General features: G+C 44.0%; 1 long non-coding RNA gene across 1 annotated transcript; it reads left to right on the top strand.

The window, feature by feature from the left end:
- The first annotated feature begins 292 nt into the window (after positions 1–292).
- Positions 293–17,298, top strand: LOC120749269 (uncharacterized). Its single transcript, XR_005699600.2, has 4 exons — positions 293–376; positions 10,071–10,241; positions 15,186–15,294; positions 17,227–17,298. It is a non-coding gene; the product is annotated as an uncharacterized LOC120749269 (long non-coding RNA).
- Positions 17,299–17,576: the final 278 nt, after the last annotated feature.

Genomic DNA, 17,576 nt, shown 5'->3' with positions numbered 1-17,576 from the left:
AGGGAAGGCTATATCAGACAAAGAATTAATTTGAAGGGATGAGTTTAATTCACAAGTATTACAGGACCACAGTGAGATTTTGGTCATACATTTCCAGTTTATGTAACATAAACAAATCCTTTGTTTTTCATTCTCTGTCCTTTGTTTGCATATTTCTAACCTGAAAACAATTGTAACTGACAGATGGTCTAGCCACTTGGCTGAAGGGTGAAAAACCCCAAGAAGCCAATCTTCGGCCAGACCCACAAATGTATAAAAAGTAAGAAATAAACAAGGAGGTCTCTCTCTCCACCCCAGACTCAGCTTTGAGCTGGCACGGAGGAACCTCTCTGCCCTGCAAAACCTCTCTCTCTGTGTGACTGCTTTGCGAATCATGGTAATAGAACATGTTTGGGCAATGGGTTGATAATAATCATGCTATTTACTGCTGTATTTATGATATTGTTTAACAGACAGTTCCTATGTCTTTAGTACAGTAGTTGCCCTTTCCTTTCCTTTCCTTTCCTTTCCTTTCCTTTCCTTTCCTTTCCTTTCCTTTCCTTTCCTTTCCTTTCCTTTCCTTTCCTTTCCTTTCCTTTCCTTTCCTTTTCCTTTCCTTTCCTTTCCTTTCCTTTCCTTTAGCCTTTCCTTTTCCTTTCCTTTCCTTTCCTTTCCTTTCCTTTCCTTTCCTTTCCTTTCCTTTCCTTTCCTTTCCTTTCCTTTCCTTTCCTTTCCTTTCCTTTCCTTTCCTTTCCTTTCCTTTCCTTTCCTTTCCTTTCCTTTCCTTTCCTTTTTTCTTTGCCCCTGTGCTGTGCTGACACAGGTATCAGAAGATAAAAGAGGCCCATGGTGAGTTGTCCAACTCTGTCAGTTTGTCATCATTTTAAGTGTTGCTACTGGAATGACATCCAAACACTGCTGATACACTCTCCTCACTTTTTAAGCCGTTTTCCCCATTATCAATGGTTACAGTGGCCAACAGATTATGCTGTAGTCAGGAGGGGAAGGGCAGTCATAGCACAGCTGGGAATGTGACAATTTCTTCACACTAGCAGAAACACTGGTGCCATGTCTAGGAGCTTATTTGAGTTTGTACCCAGCTTCTGCTGGGTAGGACTTAAAAACATAGACAAAATCTGGCAAAACCCCCTCTTTTTTAAGGGACCATGCTTTGTGCAGTGCAATTTTTGTGTCACACCCCATTCTCCTGCTGCTTTTTTAATTACTTTTTCTTCTATCCAGCAAGGAGGGTAATGAGAGCCACTTTCTTTCTGTTTGTTTTGTTGTTGTTGCTTCAGGTAGTTTTTGTTGGGTTGAGATTTTGTTGTTGTTGTGGTTGGTTGGTTGTGGTTTTTTTGTTTGTTTTGTTGCTTTGTTTGGTTTTGGTGGGATTTTTTTGGCTGTTGTTATTTTATTTTTTGTTTGTTTGGTTTTTTGGTTTTTTTTATTTTTTCAGATTGTTCCTATCATCAGTGCAGGAAAACGTTTGCTTTTTTTCCTTCTTGTTCTTTTAGTACTTACCAGTTTCAGAGATTCTGACTTTTTTTCCCAGTGGGCCAACTAGACTTTTCATGGCCTGGGGAAGAGGGACATGAGAGAAGAGCCCAACTGGCCCTGGTGGGGCACGTGGTGGGAGGGGGAAGTTTCTGAACCTCTGTGGCTTCCCTGGTCCAGCCAGCCAGCCCTACATGACATTCGTTCACCACATAGCAAACTTCTAACAGCTTGCACTGAATTTACTTAGTGGCAGATACCCTAGGGACACAGACATAGAATTTATCAGGTGCCAGGTAGCAAACTTTGCTACCTTAGCCAGTGGAGTGGAGAGCCACTGCTCTCTATCAGAAAAACAGCATTATATACAAAGCGCCTATTAATAGTCTTATCTCTGTCTACAGTGAATCAGTGCAGAATGCTCAGGCTTCTACCCAAACTGCAAATTCAAAATGTTATTTGGGTTGAGCACACCACAGGGCAGAAAAGCAGTTTTGAGCAAACTCCTAATCCAATATAACTGCAATACCCACAGTGAAGCTCCAGGTGATAGAGGTTGCTCCTGAGCACATCCATCAGTCTCTGTGCAGCCCGACGTGGCTGCCCTTGTCCGAGCATTGACTGTTCTCTTTTCACTGGTTTTTCTCCCCCGTATCACAGGCTGGAGACTATGGCTGTTCTCCAGGAGGTGAGTTTTGCCCTCCTGCTGACAGATGCTGCCTGTGCCCTTCTCTGACCGAAACCTCCTTCCTAGCTGTTTTGTATGCCAGTTCAATCACTAGTGTTCATGGCACTAAATTCTGTCTAGCCATCCATCACGAGACATTCAGCGCATCCATTATGATATGATTCATTTGAGCAATCTATGTTCATTATTAATCTTCCCTTACTGCAGGCTAAAGTAACCCTGGCTTGTAAGGTCTCCCTTCATTTCAAAGCCGTCTTTACTGTAATTGCATTTCCTGCTGTATCTGCTTGCTTATTTGCTTCTTAGTGCTTTACAGGGTGTTGTCCCTCTTCAGAACTTCTGAACTGTGCCACTCATCCTGAAAATATTTATTGGGGATTAATATACAGACAATCACCGGTGTGGTTGCAGTTTCTGAAAGTCTGCTTTCAAATACAGCTCGTCCTTCACCAGGCTGAATGAGTTAAACACAGAAATCCTGATCTTCTTTCCTAAGGTCTTGCTCTCCTGTCCCCCAAAAACGAGGAGTTTGGAACCTTATCAGAGCAGAGACGGGTTATGGTCTTTCAAAGTTTTTAGTGCTTTTTAGGGTTAATCTGAACAAATTCCACCTGTCTTCCCCTCTGACTATCCAGACACTGCTGGGTGCACAACACTGTTTAATATGTGTGCCCTTGCAGGGGTAACTAAAATTTCAGTAACTGCATTACTTCTTTTGGCTATTGAGAGCTGGATTGTTCCCTCCCTGCCATGCAGAATCAGTGCTGTGGCATTTTTATCCTCCTAGGAGCAGAAGGAACATCAGCTCCCTTTGCCTCCCTCACACTGAAAGAGACTACATTTTACGTTTTAGAGAGGAGGTGCAAGCTGCAACAACAGAACTGAAAGCAAAGGAGCCGAGAATAAAAGGCAAGCCCCTCTCAGGAGAAAAGGCAGAGGGAATACACGGAAAACTTCTGCTTGGCTGATCTGATGCTCCTCTCCCCAGCAGTGCCCTTTCTAATCACAGCACATTGTGCATGCTTGCACTGCTTTTCTCACCAGCAATTTCATTTCGGCTGTCAAATCAGCCAGGAGCGGCACGGTGGGTAGAGGAAAAGCAATCAGATTGCTCCGTAAATCTTGACTCTGCCACAAACTCACTGCTCACCTCCTGTTTGCTTCCTTCCTCCCCTTTGTCATCTTTGTTTCTGGGGTACTGCCCAGGGTCCAGATGCTTGTTTAGGCATCTGTGGTTCCCATCCTGAAGATTGCCACTGCAAGGTACAGCACAGCTGTGTCTGGAGACTGTGTCTTATTCAGATCAGCACTGTCCCCAGCCACCACCCTTGCACATCTAATCTTCACAGGGGATTTGGGAGGTCATCTAGTCCTCCATCCTACCCCCCACCCCAAGCCAAATTGGTCTTCTTGGACTGCATATGTGCAGAATGTAACTTGGGCAAAAGCTGGTCTGGGTTAGACACAGTGGATGCTATCCCCTGAGAGTGATTAACAACAGTAATGAGGGTATAATGCACATGACAAGGTCAAATAAACAGAAGAGAATGTTTGGTTCCTGCTACTGTTGTAGGTCAAGTTGTAGATTTAGGCATAAAGACTTGGGCCCTCTGAACGTTGTGGTTCTGAATGCCAAGAATGAGCACAGCAGCTAAAGCTTTTTAGCTACAGCAACTTCAATCTCTTAAAAAGGGGAAAAAATTATAGCAGCTTGAGTATGACTCAGCATTTAGTGGTTTTCCTTCCCTGTTCAGTTGATTAAATGTCCTCTTGTATTAAAAACCTCTTGATAAGAAAATAAGACCTTCTAGCAGCTCATAGTTATCTGTGTTTGGTGTTACCACCTGTCCCCAAAAGAGAGGGTAACTCAGGTTCCTCCTTGGGGCAGATCAGAGTCAAACAACACTGAATGATTGGTGCTTAGAAATATATATGTATGTGTGTAGGGTTTATTTTAGAACAATTTGGTTGCAATGGAAAGGAGGCATGTAGCCGTTTTGGTTATTAGCTATACTAATATAGCAATATATGAGAATAAAGTTATCGCTTAAGAACATACATAATGAAAACAAAGAAAGAGAAAGGAGAGATAAGTGTAGAAGGATATCACCACCTGCAGATCCAGTGATGAGACTAGATTGTTGCAATTTCAATATCCTTTGGTTGAGGTGCTGGTCCTGGTCTTGATCTGTTGGGAGAGGGGGAAGCCTGGGAAGCACAAAGTTTGATGGGTTAATGTATGTTCAGGTGAGGTGAGGATAATAAGGTACCTCTCCTGGAGAGGGTGGGTGGACAGTTTAACACTGTTGCAATGCTGTAGGTCATGCTCAGTTGTCTGGTGGAAGACCTCAGAAATGAGTCTGGGGACATTTTGAGGACCTTTGATGGTTTATGACACTTTGTAAGGCATGACAGCTGACTCTCACGTCAGTGTAGTTGAGCCAGTTATGTTCCATCAGAAGGGATGAACACTATCAGGCCTGCATGTGAATGTCCCAATACCTTCCCAGGGGCACAGGGGGATGTTTTAGAACTGAGTCAGTTGTGTAATTGTAATTTTGTGTCATTTGCGTGACCAAAAGCACGATCCAGCCTCCCGTCGGATATGTTTCTTCCCGGCCTCTTCCCTTATCTGGTTCAAAACCCAGCTTGTATCCTCTGGTGGTGGCTGTTCCCCCTCCTCTGCAGTATTCAGAAGACAGCTCTTGGACCACACTAAAAAACTCTCCTCCTCCCCTTGGGTTTCAGTTTCAGGGAGGTGCAAACCTGGCCTCAGCAAAGCACCTGCTGCCTCCCATGTGGCCCATTGCTTGAGTCATTAACCATTAACACTTTGGTCTCCCACAGATGGTAAACAGAATTACAACTGTGAGCAGAAATACTGCAGATAGCATACAGCAAGTAAGTAGCATGGCACTGTAAGTAGGTTAAAAAACTGTGTTATACTATCAGGTGAATTCCTAGAAGACAATCAGAGGAGCTGTCATAACCTGGTTGAGGTCATTGCTGAGTGATAAATGCAGAAAGACAGAAATATATCACAGGTGCAGCTGTAAAATCTATAAGCAACTTTCTTCCATTTAATGTACTCTGGCCTGAGCTCCAGCAATGCCCTGTTTACAGTAGGCAGACTGTGCACTGCAACTCAGCTTGGAAAGGTTCCCCTTGTCTTCCATGGATGACATCCTTCACTCAAAATACCCTAAGCTCACAATAATCTCCCCTTACTCTAGTGTCTGCTTCCTCACATATTAAAATCCTCTTCTGGCTGGTTCAGTTGGCAATGAGAGCATGTCTTTCAGATGACAATATCTGTAGTATAGGCACAGCCTTGAGAATCAGGCTGAAGTCAACCCAGGTGCCAGAGCTGCTCTTTAAAATATTAAATACACAAATATTCTACAAATAGTATTCTAGCTGTGAATAATAACCAAGTAGTGCCTGGCAGAGGCAGACAATTTACACCCTCCCTTTCCATAGGAGCTGTTTTGCTGTGACTTCCAGATGCTAAATAAATTATTAATCAAATCTGAAAAATACTAAATAAATTATTAATCAAATCTGAAAAATACTCTGAAGCCTTCCTTCTTGAGAGGAAGGGTGATGCTAGTCACCAGATGAATTTGGCATGTAAGTCACATTTCCACAAAGTAACTGATGAACATTTTCACCACCATTTTCTTGTGTTCAGGGTTTTACTTGCCTAACTCAGAATGTGCTGCAGGTGTGCACTAATTCCTCCTTTTTCAGTGGCACCACTGATAATGTACATTTGCCCTGTCATTGGCACCGTGACACACATAGACACAATCTACAGTGCAGATGGCAGAACTGCACAGCGTGTTGGCAAGGCTTTAGAAATCACAGGAGAAAATCCCTGTGGATCTTTGTGTTTTGGGTTGGGTTTTATTTGTTTGTAGTTGTGGGTTTGTGGTTTTGTTTTGTTTGGTTTTTTTTGTTTGTTTTTTTTTTTAGCTGTGATTAATGGCAGTGTCAGACATCACAAATGGAAGGATGTTGTTGTGAACACCCTGCATTGACTTCAGGACAAAGTGATAGAGAAAAAGAGAAATTTCTGCTATTTTATGACTGTTTTCCAGCTTACTTTTGCACTGTCTCAGGCGTTTGATCACAGCATTTCTTTCTTAGCATTAGGACAGAGAACAGAGAATAAGCGACAACACAGAAGACACACATCAGTTGGAGAGTTAATGTATGCTCTGGGTTAGGTGAGGACTCTTGTTTTCCAAAGAGCTGAGGTCCAAGAGCCTCGCCAGATAAGCATGACAACCAGGAAAGGCTGAAGACAGTGGTCAGTCACTGTCCCCTGCCAACAGCATTACCAGTGACAATGGTCGACCACTGGCCAACTAACTGATCCTGGAAAAGCTTTTCCTTGAGGTATAACAGCTGCCCACAGATCACACTTCTGTCATACAGGGAGGGAGAGAGGGAAAAAATGAAATGCTTTCCCTACTGATTCTCTGCTGCTTTCTTTTAAAACACATTTAAAGTAATCTTTTAAGTGTCCAATTCTACCCTGAATATTTTATGTTAATAGAGATACCTTTCTGCAACCAGAATGCATGAAGGCAACCGACAAATACATGCATGCACAACATGTCTTGAGAAGAATTATACTATTTTTTCACTCCTCTGCATGTCTCCAGCTTGCAGTATATCAGAATCATCTCTTGGCATCTGGCTTAGTGATAATAAATCAGGCTCAGTTGCTATGATCCAGAGCCAGGAGGAATCTTTAGTACGTACCTGGCTGCTAACCCATCCTCTAGTAATCCAAGTGTGTATGTATGCACAGAGTCTCACTTCCTAATGAAGTGAGTCATTGGGAAGTCAGACAGATGCAATCCCAGCAAAGCAGTACCAATTAATTTTCTTTCCCCTTTCTTCAGTCAAAGCATGGTATAGTGCCTTTGTCTTCAGTGTGACCATCACCTCATTTTGTTAGGTACTGTATAAAAACAAAAGGCTCTGTCTCAAGCAAATGAACTACATATAAATTAGGAGGCAACTCATGGCAGAGTGAAATGGCAATATCAGACTGTCAGAAAGGATTCTTGGTGTGCGGTTGCCTGCCCACTGCCAAGAATTCTGTGACAAAAGATGCATTTTCTAATTTGTTCTTTACAGCATGAATATAAATAGTTGGTGATGATGAAGGAAACCAGAGACCCTGTAAATTAAATCACATTGAATAAGACCCTGCATAAAGAGCATAAGCTTGCAAAAGCTTTTGACATGTTTCTGATCCCCCTCTTTAAACAGAAAAATATCTTCCTAATTAATGGCTGGTGGTATCAATATAACACATGAATTTTATGTGTTCAAACTCAGTTCTGTCCAGTATATAGGAGTGTATATCCAGACCAATACAGACATTTTCAGTGAATAAAGGCACCAAATCTGTCTCTTGTACAAGCACATCTGCTGGTTTGATCATTACTCCCAAGAACTAGCCAAGCAGTTAGAGTCGGTTCCTAGCAATGGAAGAAATATTAGAAACACAGTGACATAAATCAGTAGAACACAAATGAAAATTGAAAGTTTGGCTTTCTCTTTATCTTGTATCTTTTTCTTTCACGCAGTTCATTTCAGGGAAGTGTGAAAGAGGTGGTTTCATCAGCCAGACAGAAGCTATCTCTATTGCTTGCAAAGCGTTGCTTGCTGTGGGCCACAGCAGCTGGTGGGACCTCTCCTTCACAGGGGTTGAACACAGGGAAGGCTCTTCATCCTGCATTGATTACACTGTTTACTGTGGGCATATGATCATTCTCTGTATAATCCCCAGTGACCTTTCAAGAGACACTGTCCTTTATCAGAGCAGATATAAAGGACATCCATTTTTCATGTGATCCAAAGTACAAAAACATCATTCAAAATGGATCAGAGATGCACAATTGTGAAATCGATGTAAACACGGCATTCAAATTTTTGCTTCTTTAGGTGATTAATTTGTCTATGTTACATGCTACACAGGTATAATAAACAATGGCTCCTCTCTCCTGGAAAATTATTTTCTGTTAACAATGATGTCTATAAATAGGCACATATGACACGTAAATGTGCTTCCAGAAATAGACAGAGGGAGAGACATCCTGAAGAGAAACTTCTTGGCATTTCAGTTTCATGGAATATAACACTCAAACTGATCTCAAGTCTGATTGAGAATGATAAAGGAAAAAAAGAAAACAAAAAAACCCAAAAACCCCAAAACAAACCAAGGACCAAATTCAACTTTTTGGGCACCTCAGAGACCATGGAAGTGCCTCAAGACTTGATGTGAACTTGAAGAGGCTCTAGTTATGCATTGACCTTGCTGACAAAAGAGCAAGGTAAAAGTTGCAAGGTGCAAGGCTGTCATTTTGTTATGATGACTTTTAATCAGTAAATATTGTGTTGAACAGCAGCATAAGTGAGAAAATACTTCTTGTAAATCCTCACACAAACAGAATAGTAGTCTGCTAGGAGCTGCAAAGAAAATATATAGCAGCATTTTCCAGAAGAGCTTGGAAGAATTTAACTACAAATGCAGTACGCAGGGATGATTTTAGTAGGATGGCTTAGGGACTCTTAAACCTCAGTTACCACCTTCCCCTCTCCACTGGCACCTCTTGCATGTATGAGCTTCCCCTGGTCAGGGCACATGGGCAGCCCTGCTCCCTTTCACTGGCTCTCAGTGCACAAGATAAATAGGCTTTGACCCAATGGTGCAAATGGAAAACTCTCATTTCAAGGTGATTTTTGCCATGGAGTATTCCTTGAAGAGGCAGTGAAATTATATCTGTGATTGCCTCTCTGCTCTGATCATCCTGTTGTACCAAATTCCAATACGACATAGACATGGAAGTCTCCATATTCAAGCTCTCCAAGGTAATCCAGTTCTGTGTGCTCCATAGGCTTCCCTGCTTGCCTACAGATTTTAAACAGAGTTGATTCAGATCTAAACTGAAGGCTCTTCCTGTGCCCATTAATCACCTTTCCTCATGCCGTGTCTTCGCAGCTGCCACTACATACATTCCTTGGGCACCAATCCACCTTTTTGTATCTCCCAAAGTCACACCATAATCTCTAGCACAGATTTTCCATCCTAGGTAGTAGGACAAACCTTCTGGGGCAGCTGTAAGTGATAACTAACTCAGGTAATTGTTCTGACACTTTGCTGCACTCTCAGTCAGTTGACTAGTGATTTAAATTGCAATACTTTAGTAATATTCAGATCAATCAATTTTCTGCCAAGATACCTTTTATATCTTGTCATAGAAAAGAGAACCAGAAGCCACACTGATCATCTCTTCTGATCCATGCAGAAGTCTCAGGATCAAGGCCTGAGTCCAGAAAGAACTATACCATATCCTGTACAAACTTGTCCTGTGTTTGCAGAGATGGATAACTTAACTTGCAAGCCTTGGGAAGCAGCTCCAATGTTACTCAGGAGAGTGGCTAAGATGCGATAATTTTGTGTGAAAAAATCCTTTTGAATTTGTAATTACTGTGTAATTTGAAATGTCTTTAAAAATAAGATAAAAGGGATAAAATTTCATATGCATGGGGAGTAGTGTATAGAGAATGCAGGTTTCCTTTTATGTCCCTATTACTCTGTTTGATCCTCTTCAGTTTCTATAATTGCCCTCCATGTGATTATCTTCAGCACAATACATTTTCAAGTCAGTACAGACTAAAACTGTATTGTAATACAGAGGCTGCTTTGTCTTCAGTACCTCTTTAATAAATTCATAGTCAGCAGCAGCATTATTTGGTAAATAATATAAAACCATGACAGGTTTGCTTAAAGCAGGAAAAGCCTCAGGGTGACTGAGGTGTAAGAAACAGCTCTGAATGAGCAATTCAAATGAAGGAGGCATTTAAATAATCAACTTTCTTTTGATAGGATTTTCCTGCTGCAGTGGAAGAAAGGAAAAATGAATAATAACTGAAACTCTCTTTCTTGCCTGAGCTGTCTCTGACTGCATGAAATAATGGGGTTCCGTTCAGGAAAGGAATGGCACTCAGACTATCCTCACAGCTGAAGAAGATCTTTATAAAGGAAGAGGAGAAGGAGGTAAAGGGGCCTAGGCTCTGGGGCAGGAGGGTGGTGTGTGTGAGCTTTTATACCTGTACGAATGATCTAGATGAGGAGACCAAGTGCACACCCAGCACACTCGTAAATGACACCACGTTTGGCAGGTGTGTTGATCTGCTGGAGGGCAGGAATACCCTGCAGAGAGATCTGGACAGGCTGGATCAAAGGGCCAGGGCCAATTGTATGAGGTTCAGCAAGGACAAGTGCTGGGTCACAACAACCCCAGGCAGCACTACAGGCTGGGGGCAGTGCCTGGGAAGCTGCCTGCTGGAAAAGGACCTGGGGGTGCTGGTGAGCAGCAGCTGAAGATGATCCAGCTGTGCCCAGGTGGCCAAGAAGGCCGATGGCATCCTGGCCTGGATCAGCCGTGGTGCGGCCAGCAGGAGCAGGGCAGTGACCGTCCCCCTGCCCTGGGCACTGCTGAGGCCACACCTCAAATCCTGTGTTCAGGTCTGGGCCCCTCACTGCAAGAAAGACATTGAGGGGCTGGAGCGTGTCCAGAGAAGGGCAGCGGAGCTGGGGAAGGGTCTGGAGCACAAGTGCTGTGAGGAGCAGCTGAGGGAGCTGGGGGTGTTCAGCCTGGAGAAAAGGAGGCTCGGGGGGAACCTCACTGCTCTCTACAGCTGCCTGAAAGGAGGGTGCAGCCAGGTGGGGATCAGGATTTTCTCTCAGGCTACAAGTGACAGGAGAAGGGGAATGCCTCAAATTGCACCAGGGGAGGTTTAGTTTACATACAAGGGAAAAATTTTTCGTGGAAAGGGTTGTGAGGCTTCGAAACAGGCTGCCCAGGAAAGTGGTTGAGTAACCACCCCTGGAGGTATTTAAAAGACACATAGATGTGGCACTTGGGGACTTGGTTTTGTGGTGGACTTGGCAGTGCTGGGTTAATGGTTGGACTCAATAATTTTGAAGGTCTTTTTCAACCTAAACAATTCTGTGTCTCTGGAACCACAGCACCTTCACCACCTTTGGGGCACCCATGACAACTATGCTACTCACCATCTGCTATGCTGCTTCCAAACTATCCATAGATAATGAATGTTTTCCAGGAGCAGGACAGGGATAAGGGCTGGAGGTCTTTCAGATAAGGTGGACATGAAAAGGGAGGGGAAGGTAGGTAGATGTCTCAGTTGCAGTGTGAACATGCTCCAAAAATCTTACCCAGTGCAGCTGAAAAGAAAAGGCAGCAGCAGCCATTTCCAGTGCTGCCTGCCTAGTCAGTGACAATGCTCGTGGGTTTTCATCACACATCTGCTGCAGGAAGCCACATACATCACACCGTGTTCACTTACACAAATAGGAGATAGCCATCCCCTTTAAATATAGAATGTGTCAAACTGTACAACACCATCCAAAAATAGAATAAGCTCAAAACCTGTCTCTTGGATTCTCTTCTGCTTGACTTGAAACTGGGGGAAGAGCAGTTGGCTGTGAAGTAAACACCTTTTGGTGTAGTGACCTACAGAAAGGCCATTCCATGACCCATTAATACAAATCAAGCCATATGGCAATACTCAGCATTTTCTCCTAATGCTGTTAATTAAGAATTGGCCATTCACTGCATACCACTTAAAAAAAATAATCCTCATCTCTTATAAATGACTGTTCTTATCTTCAGCTTACTGTTGCTGTGTAATTCAATTTCATCCTAATCATTTGCATTTGGGAATTTGCTTGAAAAAAAAATTAAAAAAAAAAAGTATACTAAGGCACATGGTTGGGAATAAGACTAAGAAAACACACTAGAAAGTATTAATGAGAAATGCAGACTGTGTTTCTCTGCAGTCAAATGCCTAGTAGTATATGACTGAATGGTAATCCTGTTTCTTGAACACTACATTTACAGCAGTCATTACAGGAAAGCAAACATACATACTACATGCAACAGATATCACACAACATACACATACACTACAAAAAACCTGCTGAAAATCAGCCTGGTCTGAAAGAATGGGAGTTAAAAGTCCTCCCTTTGAGAGTCCAACAGAAGAGAAAACACAGGAACTGACTGAGCTTGCCAAATCTTGATGTTGCTTTTCTGGCCCTGTGTCTCTGGTCTCTGACTGTGATAGAGAATTTTTTCAAGAGCATTTCCCATATCTTCTACGACTTCAAAGAGGATGATTTGGGCAAAAATGGACAGAAAATTACCTTGTTTTCTGTTAAATCTGGAAGCCTGTAAATCTGGAAAGGGAAAGCATTTTTGGATGACTTCCAGGGGTATGACATATTTAGCTCAGTCCTGCCCGGGAGACTTGTATATAGATATGACTGAATTCTTCCCCAAAAAGGAAAAGAAGAAACAGGACCAGGGTCTAAAGACATGGAAAGGATGGCACAACATGGCTGTGGACAAAAACAGCTTGGTCAGGTTGGGTATGACGAAAAGGCAGAGAAGCAAGGTAGGTCCCAATGCCAGTGAGGAGGGATGGCGGGAAAAAAGGAGACAGAGAAGCCTGGTGGATGAAGGGAAGGCAGTGGATGCAGTTTTTCTGGATTTTAGTATAGCTTTTGATACTGTCCACCACAGCACGCTTCTGGACAAGCTGCCCAGCTGTGGGGTGAGTGGGTTCATGGCGTGCTGGGTGAAGAACTGGCTGAAGGGCAGAGCTCAAGGTGTTCTGGTGAATGGGAACACCCCTGGCTGGCCATGGGTCACCAGCGTTGCTCCTTCAGGGCTCACTTTTAGAGAGAGTTCTGTTCAATATATTTGTGAATGATCTGGATGCAGGAGGTGAATACACCATTAGCAAGCTTGCTGATAATACCAAACTGGGAGTAGCTGCTGACTCTCTTGAGGGACAGGAGGCCCCGCAGAGGGATCTAGATAGATTGGAACATTGGGTTAAGATTAATGGGATGAAATTTAACAAGTCCAATTGCTGTTTCCTTCACCTTGGACAGAGTAGTGCCAGAAATATGAATAAACTGGGAGAGGAATGGCTGGAGAGCCCTTTGGAGAGGGGCCCTTGGGTGCTGGTGGGCAGCAGCTCAGTGTGAGTCAGCAGTGAGTCCATGTCCAGCCAGGCAGAAGTTGGGATTGTCCCCACTGGTGCAGCCTCACCTCAAGGACCACGTGCAGTTCCATGCCCACAATTTAATAAGGATGTGAAAGCACCTGAGCACATCTAAAGGAGGGCAACAGAGCAGGTGAAAGGGCTGCAAGGAATGGCCTGTGAGGAGCAGCTCAGGACTTGGGGCTTGTCTAGCTGGAGAAAAAGGCTCTGAGAGGCAGAATCATTGCTCTCCACAGCTTCTTGAGGAGGGGACTTGGAGAGGGAGGTGCCGAGGTGGTATTCAGTAGTGGGGTGTTTGGGAATGGTTCAAAGCTGCACCAGAAGAACTTCATACTGAACACTAGGAAATATGTCTTCACCAGGTGGGTGGTCAAACACTGGAGAAGTCTTCCTGGAGAGGTGGTGAGTGCTCCAAACCTGTCAGTGTTTAAGAGGCATTTGGATAATGCCCTTAATAACATGGTTTAACTTTTGGTCAGCCCTGAAGTGGTCAGGCAGTTGGACTGGGTGATCATTGTAGGTCCCTTCCAACTAGAAGCAGTCTATCCTGTCCTGTTCTGGTGGGGAGACAGTGTGGATGCTGTAGTGGAGATATGTAGTGTGGTGGAAATGCCTGAGCTCAGGGTGGGTCTTTGTCACTGGTGTGGGCTTGGACAGCATCCACTTGTCACAGGAGGGATGTGAGAGGAGAGGAATCCTCATTCCTAGGAGAGGGGTGGGGTGCTGGTGGCCCATGTGACCTGTGAGGAGGTGGAAGCACAAAGCTGTGCACATTGTAGGATTAGAGCTCTGGGGGATTAGATATAAAGTCTATTATGAATTTTGTAGGTGGCTATTAATATTTCATAGCCATTTAGTGCTGTGGTTTCCCTGTCATATTACTGATATTGATCCTGCATGTGCAGTTCACTGATTGCCAGTTAATTATATGCCATTAAAAATAATCTCAAAATTGCTTTGATCCTGATTTGCTTAAAACCCCTTGAGCTAAGCATTTTCCCCCTGTGACAGAGGACATAGCAGCTCTTACAGGAAAAGTAAGAGTACAGGCTGCCATGGTGCTGCCTCAGCTCTCAAGGATGAGGCAGGAGCAGCAAAGCTGAGCTCCTCGAGCCACAGGCAATCCTCAAGCAGCACGAAGGCAGGTCCCAGGCTGGGAGGATGTTTCACAACTTGGGGTGAGGCTGCAAGAGGGAGAGAGCCATCATGTCTTGCCAGGAATGGATGGAACCAGCACATGCCTGCAGCTCTGTCCTAGGAGCTTCTCTGGGGGATGCCCTGGAGGACCATGGTCTGGGCCTTGCAGGTCTGGCATGCATGCAGAAATTTATGTGTCAAACTCACAGCCTACAACAATCTTAATTTATACTACAGGAGCATAGGCATGCTGGGGGAAATGTTTCTTTCACTCTGTGCCTTGTGCTGAGCTCTACAAGACAAATACTGACCTTTGCAGCCCCACTGGTTCATGCGGACTCTGCTCCTCCTCCTGTGACGGAAGATGGGATTGAGAAGATGCTTTGCATTCACACCCATGATTAGATGTGGTCCATTCAGGTCAACCAGGGGGTTTTAAACTCCTTATTGAACCCATTTGCAGCCCTCTAGTCTGCTTTGCAACCATGGTGAACCTAAATCCCTTGTCATGAAGGAAAAGGCACCCACAAGGTGCTGAAATTTGCTTCATGGTAGGTTTTAGTCAGAGCATGTAGTAAACCAGAGTGTGCTGAGGTAAAAAGATAGGTGCTATTCCAGGGGTTGTGCTTACAGCCTCCTTTGCAGGCATTCACCACTAAAGGCATTGCCAAGTTGTCTCATTTCTTTGGCTGAAATTAGTGAATGTGATGAGCATTTCTGCCCAAGCTGTGCCTGAAAGATGCATTTCACCAAACTCTACCCTGTGCAGACAGGACACGACTGAAGAGTTCACTGGTGAGCTGATGAGGTTCATCCTGTGCATCTACTACAGGCAGCTGCAGGGATCACCATGATGTGAGCAGTCATCTAAAAGGGAGGTGAGGAACATGGTTTCCCATTCTTCCTGTAGGTTCCTGAGTCCTCAGGCTGAGAGCACTATAGCTATAAATGGTATCTATTAAGATATTTTTATAAGCTCGAGGCTTTCCCTGCTGTCTTCCCTCACTTTTGAGCCATGAGAGGGAGCAGAACTTGGTGCGACTGTCCGTATATGTCACCTTGTACAAGATGCTGTGAAGAAACATCTACCCAAACCTCCTGACACCTAGAGTGCCTAGGTGAAGGAGAGGAGCAGCGCTGGGACCTGACCACAGAGCTGCCCTGGGGCAGGTTGGTACTGGTAGTTTCAGGTCAGGGCCCCCTTGATCAGACCCCATACTCTACCCCATAAAGTGCACCTGGCTCTCAGGTCTTTTCCCAGCCGTCAGCAAGCACAGACAGAGCATTCACTCTCACATGTCTCTTCCTGGTTGCAAACACGTGAAGGCCATAGACACTTCCACAAGGGGCTGCAGAGTCCAGACTTCTAAATCTTCCTTCATCAGAGGGGATGAAGAGTGCAGCTTTAATGTAAATACCTGCAAATAGCCCAGATTTTAAGCCTTGAGCTTATAAAATTATATTAATCGATACCATTTATAAGAGAGCATAGCTTTCAGTACTGCCACAACAAATTTGGAAAAGCACTGCCCCTCTCCTGCATGACACCTTCAGAGAAGCAACAGGAGCACAGTTTAGCTGCAGACACCAAGCAGAAGCTGCTGCTGCCACTCCATCCCCCGGACACAATCTACCTCTGAAGGAACCCTATTTGTTTAAATATTCAGGGTGAGATTGAGTTGTCTGTGCCTATCTAGTGTCATTTTGAACTCCTGTGCAGAAATATCTTTCCGGGTCCCACACATAAAATTAAATGAAGGAGCCATGCACACTGTGTGTTGGATGTTCACCATTAGTGCACCTGGGTCGTACTGGACAGCTGCAGCATCTCAAGCATGGGTCAACACCTGCATCTGCACTTGCTCCTCCTTATGGGTAGTCATCTGAAAATCCCTGGGGAAAGGGAGGAGGAGTAAGGGGGAAGAGAGGTAATAACAGTCAAATAATCTATTCAATGAGATTCATGGCATTTGGGGACTAATACATTCTATGAATAATATTTTCATTATTTTCCCAACTCCAGTGCTAACAGAAGTTATGAATAGTGATTGAAGCAAACCCTTGAATTATATGACAATGCTATTGAACTTTGGAAGCATATATTACATGGAGTGAGGGGACTCTAGTTCTGCCTGTCATCAGTTTGATGCAGATGTTCTTGAAAATGATGAAATGTGTATTTGACACTTTGGCCTTTCCTCACAGAAAGTTTGTGCTCAGATTACCTGACAGTAAGAATCAATCAATAACTCACATGCTGTTTCTCCAGAAAATTGTTAGCAATTGCTTTCTCTCAGCACTTCAGAAATTACATCCCTGGAGATGGCAGACCTCTCATCTCTACAGTCCCCTCTCACTGCAGGGCAGCAAGCTCTTGTCTCCAGAGAGGAAACTTGCTCCCCAGGGGAACTGCAACCTGCCACTGCTCCTCAGCAGCATGTGCTGACAGCCCCTGATGTTGTGTCAGCTCTCCCTAGCTCATCTTTCTCAATATCTCCTCACCACTGGAGGTGATACTGAATGTGGTCTCTAGACGTAATGGCAAAATGGGGATTAACTGGTCCCTGTGAAGTCCAAGCTGCTGTGACATGCAGAAGTCAGAGGCTTTCAGTTTCTACAGCATTTCTGCTGCTGTTCCCCCATCCTTGGCAGGCAGAGGCACTGACTTTAGCATGCAGTAGTTGAGGGTTTGCTTCCAGCCTGCACGCAGGAGTACTTCCTGATAAAATCAGAACAATCTAAGACTTTATTGGTTGGGTGGATTTTAGCCCTTAATTATTTATGGTGTCTTCTTACCTTTGTCTTAACAGAGGACCTGGAGAGTCAGTGGATGTTCCCTATCCAGCCTGAGAAGTTTTGGTTGAACAATAACATCTGTTCTATTACCAGCTGCAGCAGATTTAATGATTCCAAACATCATGAGTCCTACTGCATCTCCTGCAATACCATGAATAAAGTTCATTACTGAAGCTAAAAGATAACATGCTTTCCTGATATTAGTTCACTGACACCAGATGTACAACATCCTTTGACATCAGTGATGAAAAATCACAATAAAGAAACACAGCCGAAAATTGCCCCCTCCAAAATTCATAATCTAACTTCTAACTGAGCTTGCTGCAAGGGACTGACTGTCATTCATCAGCTAAATGTTGAATTC

The sequence above is a fragment of the Hirundo rustica genome, chromosome 2 (assembly GCF_015227805.2).
Source record: "Hirundo rustica isolate bHirRus1 chromosome 2, bHirRus1.pri.v3, whole genome shotgun sequence".
NCBI lineage: Eukaryota > Metazoa > Chordata > Aves > Passeriformes > Hirundinidae > Hirundo > Hirundo rustica.
The sequence above is the reverse complement of the archived record's forward strand: the minus strand, read 5'-3'. Positions and strand labels throughout refer to the sequence as shown.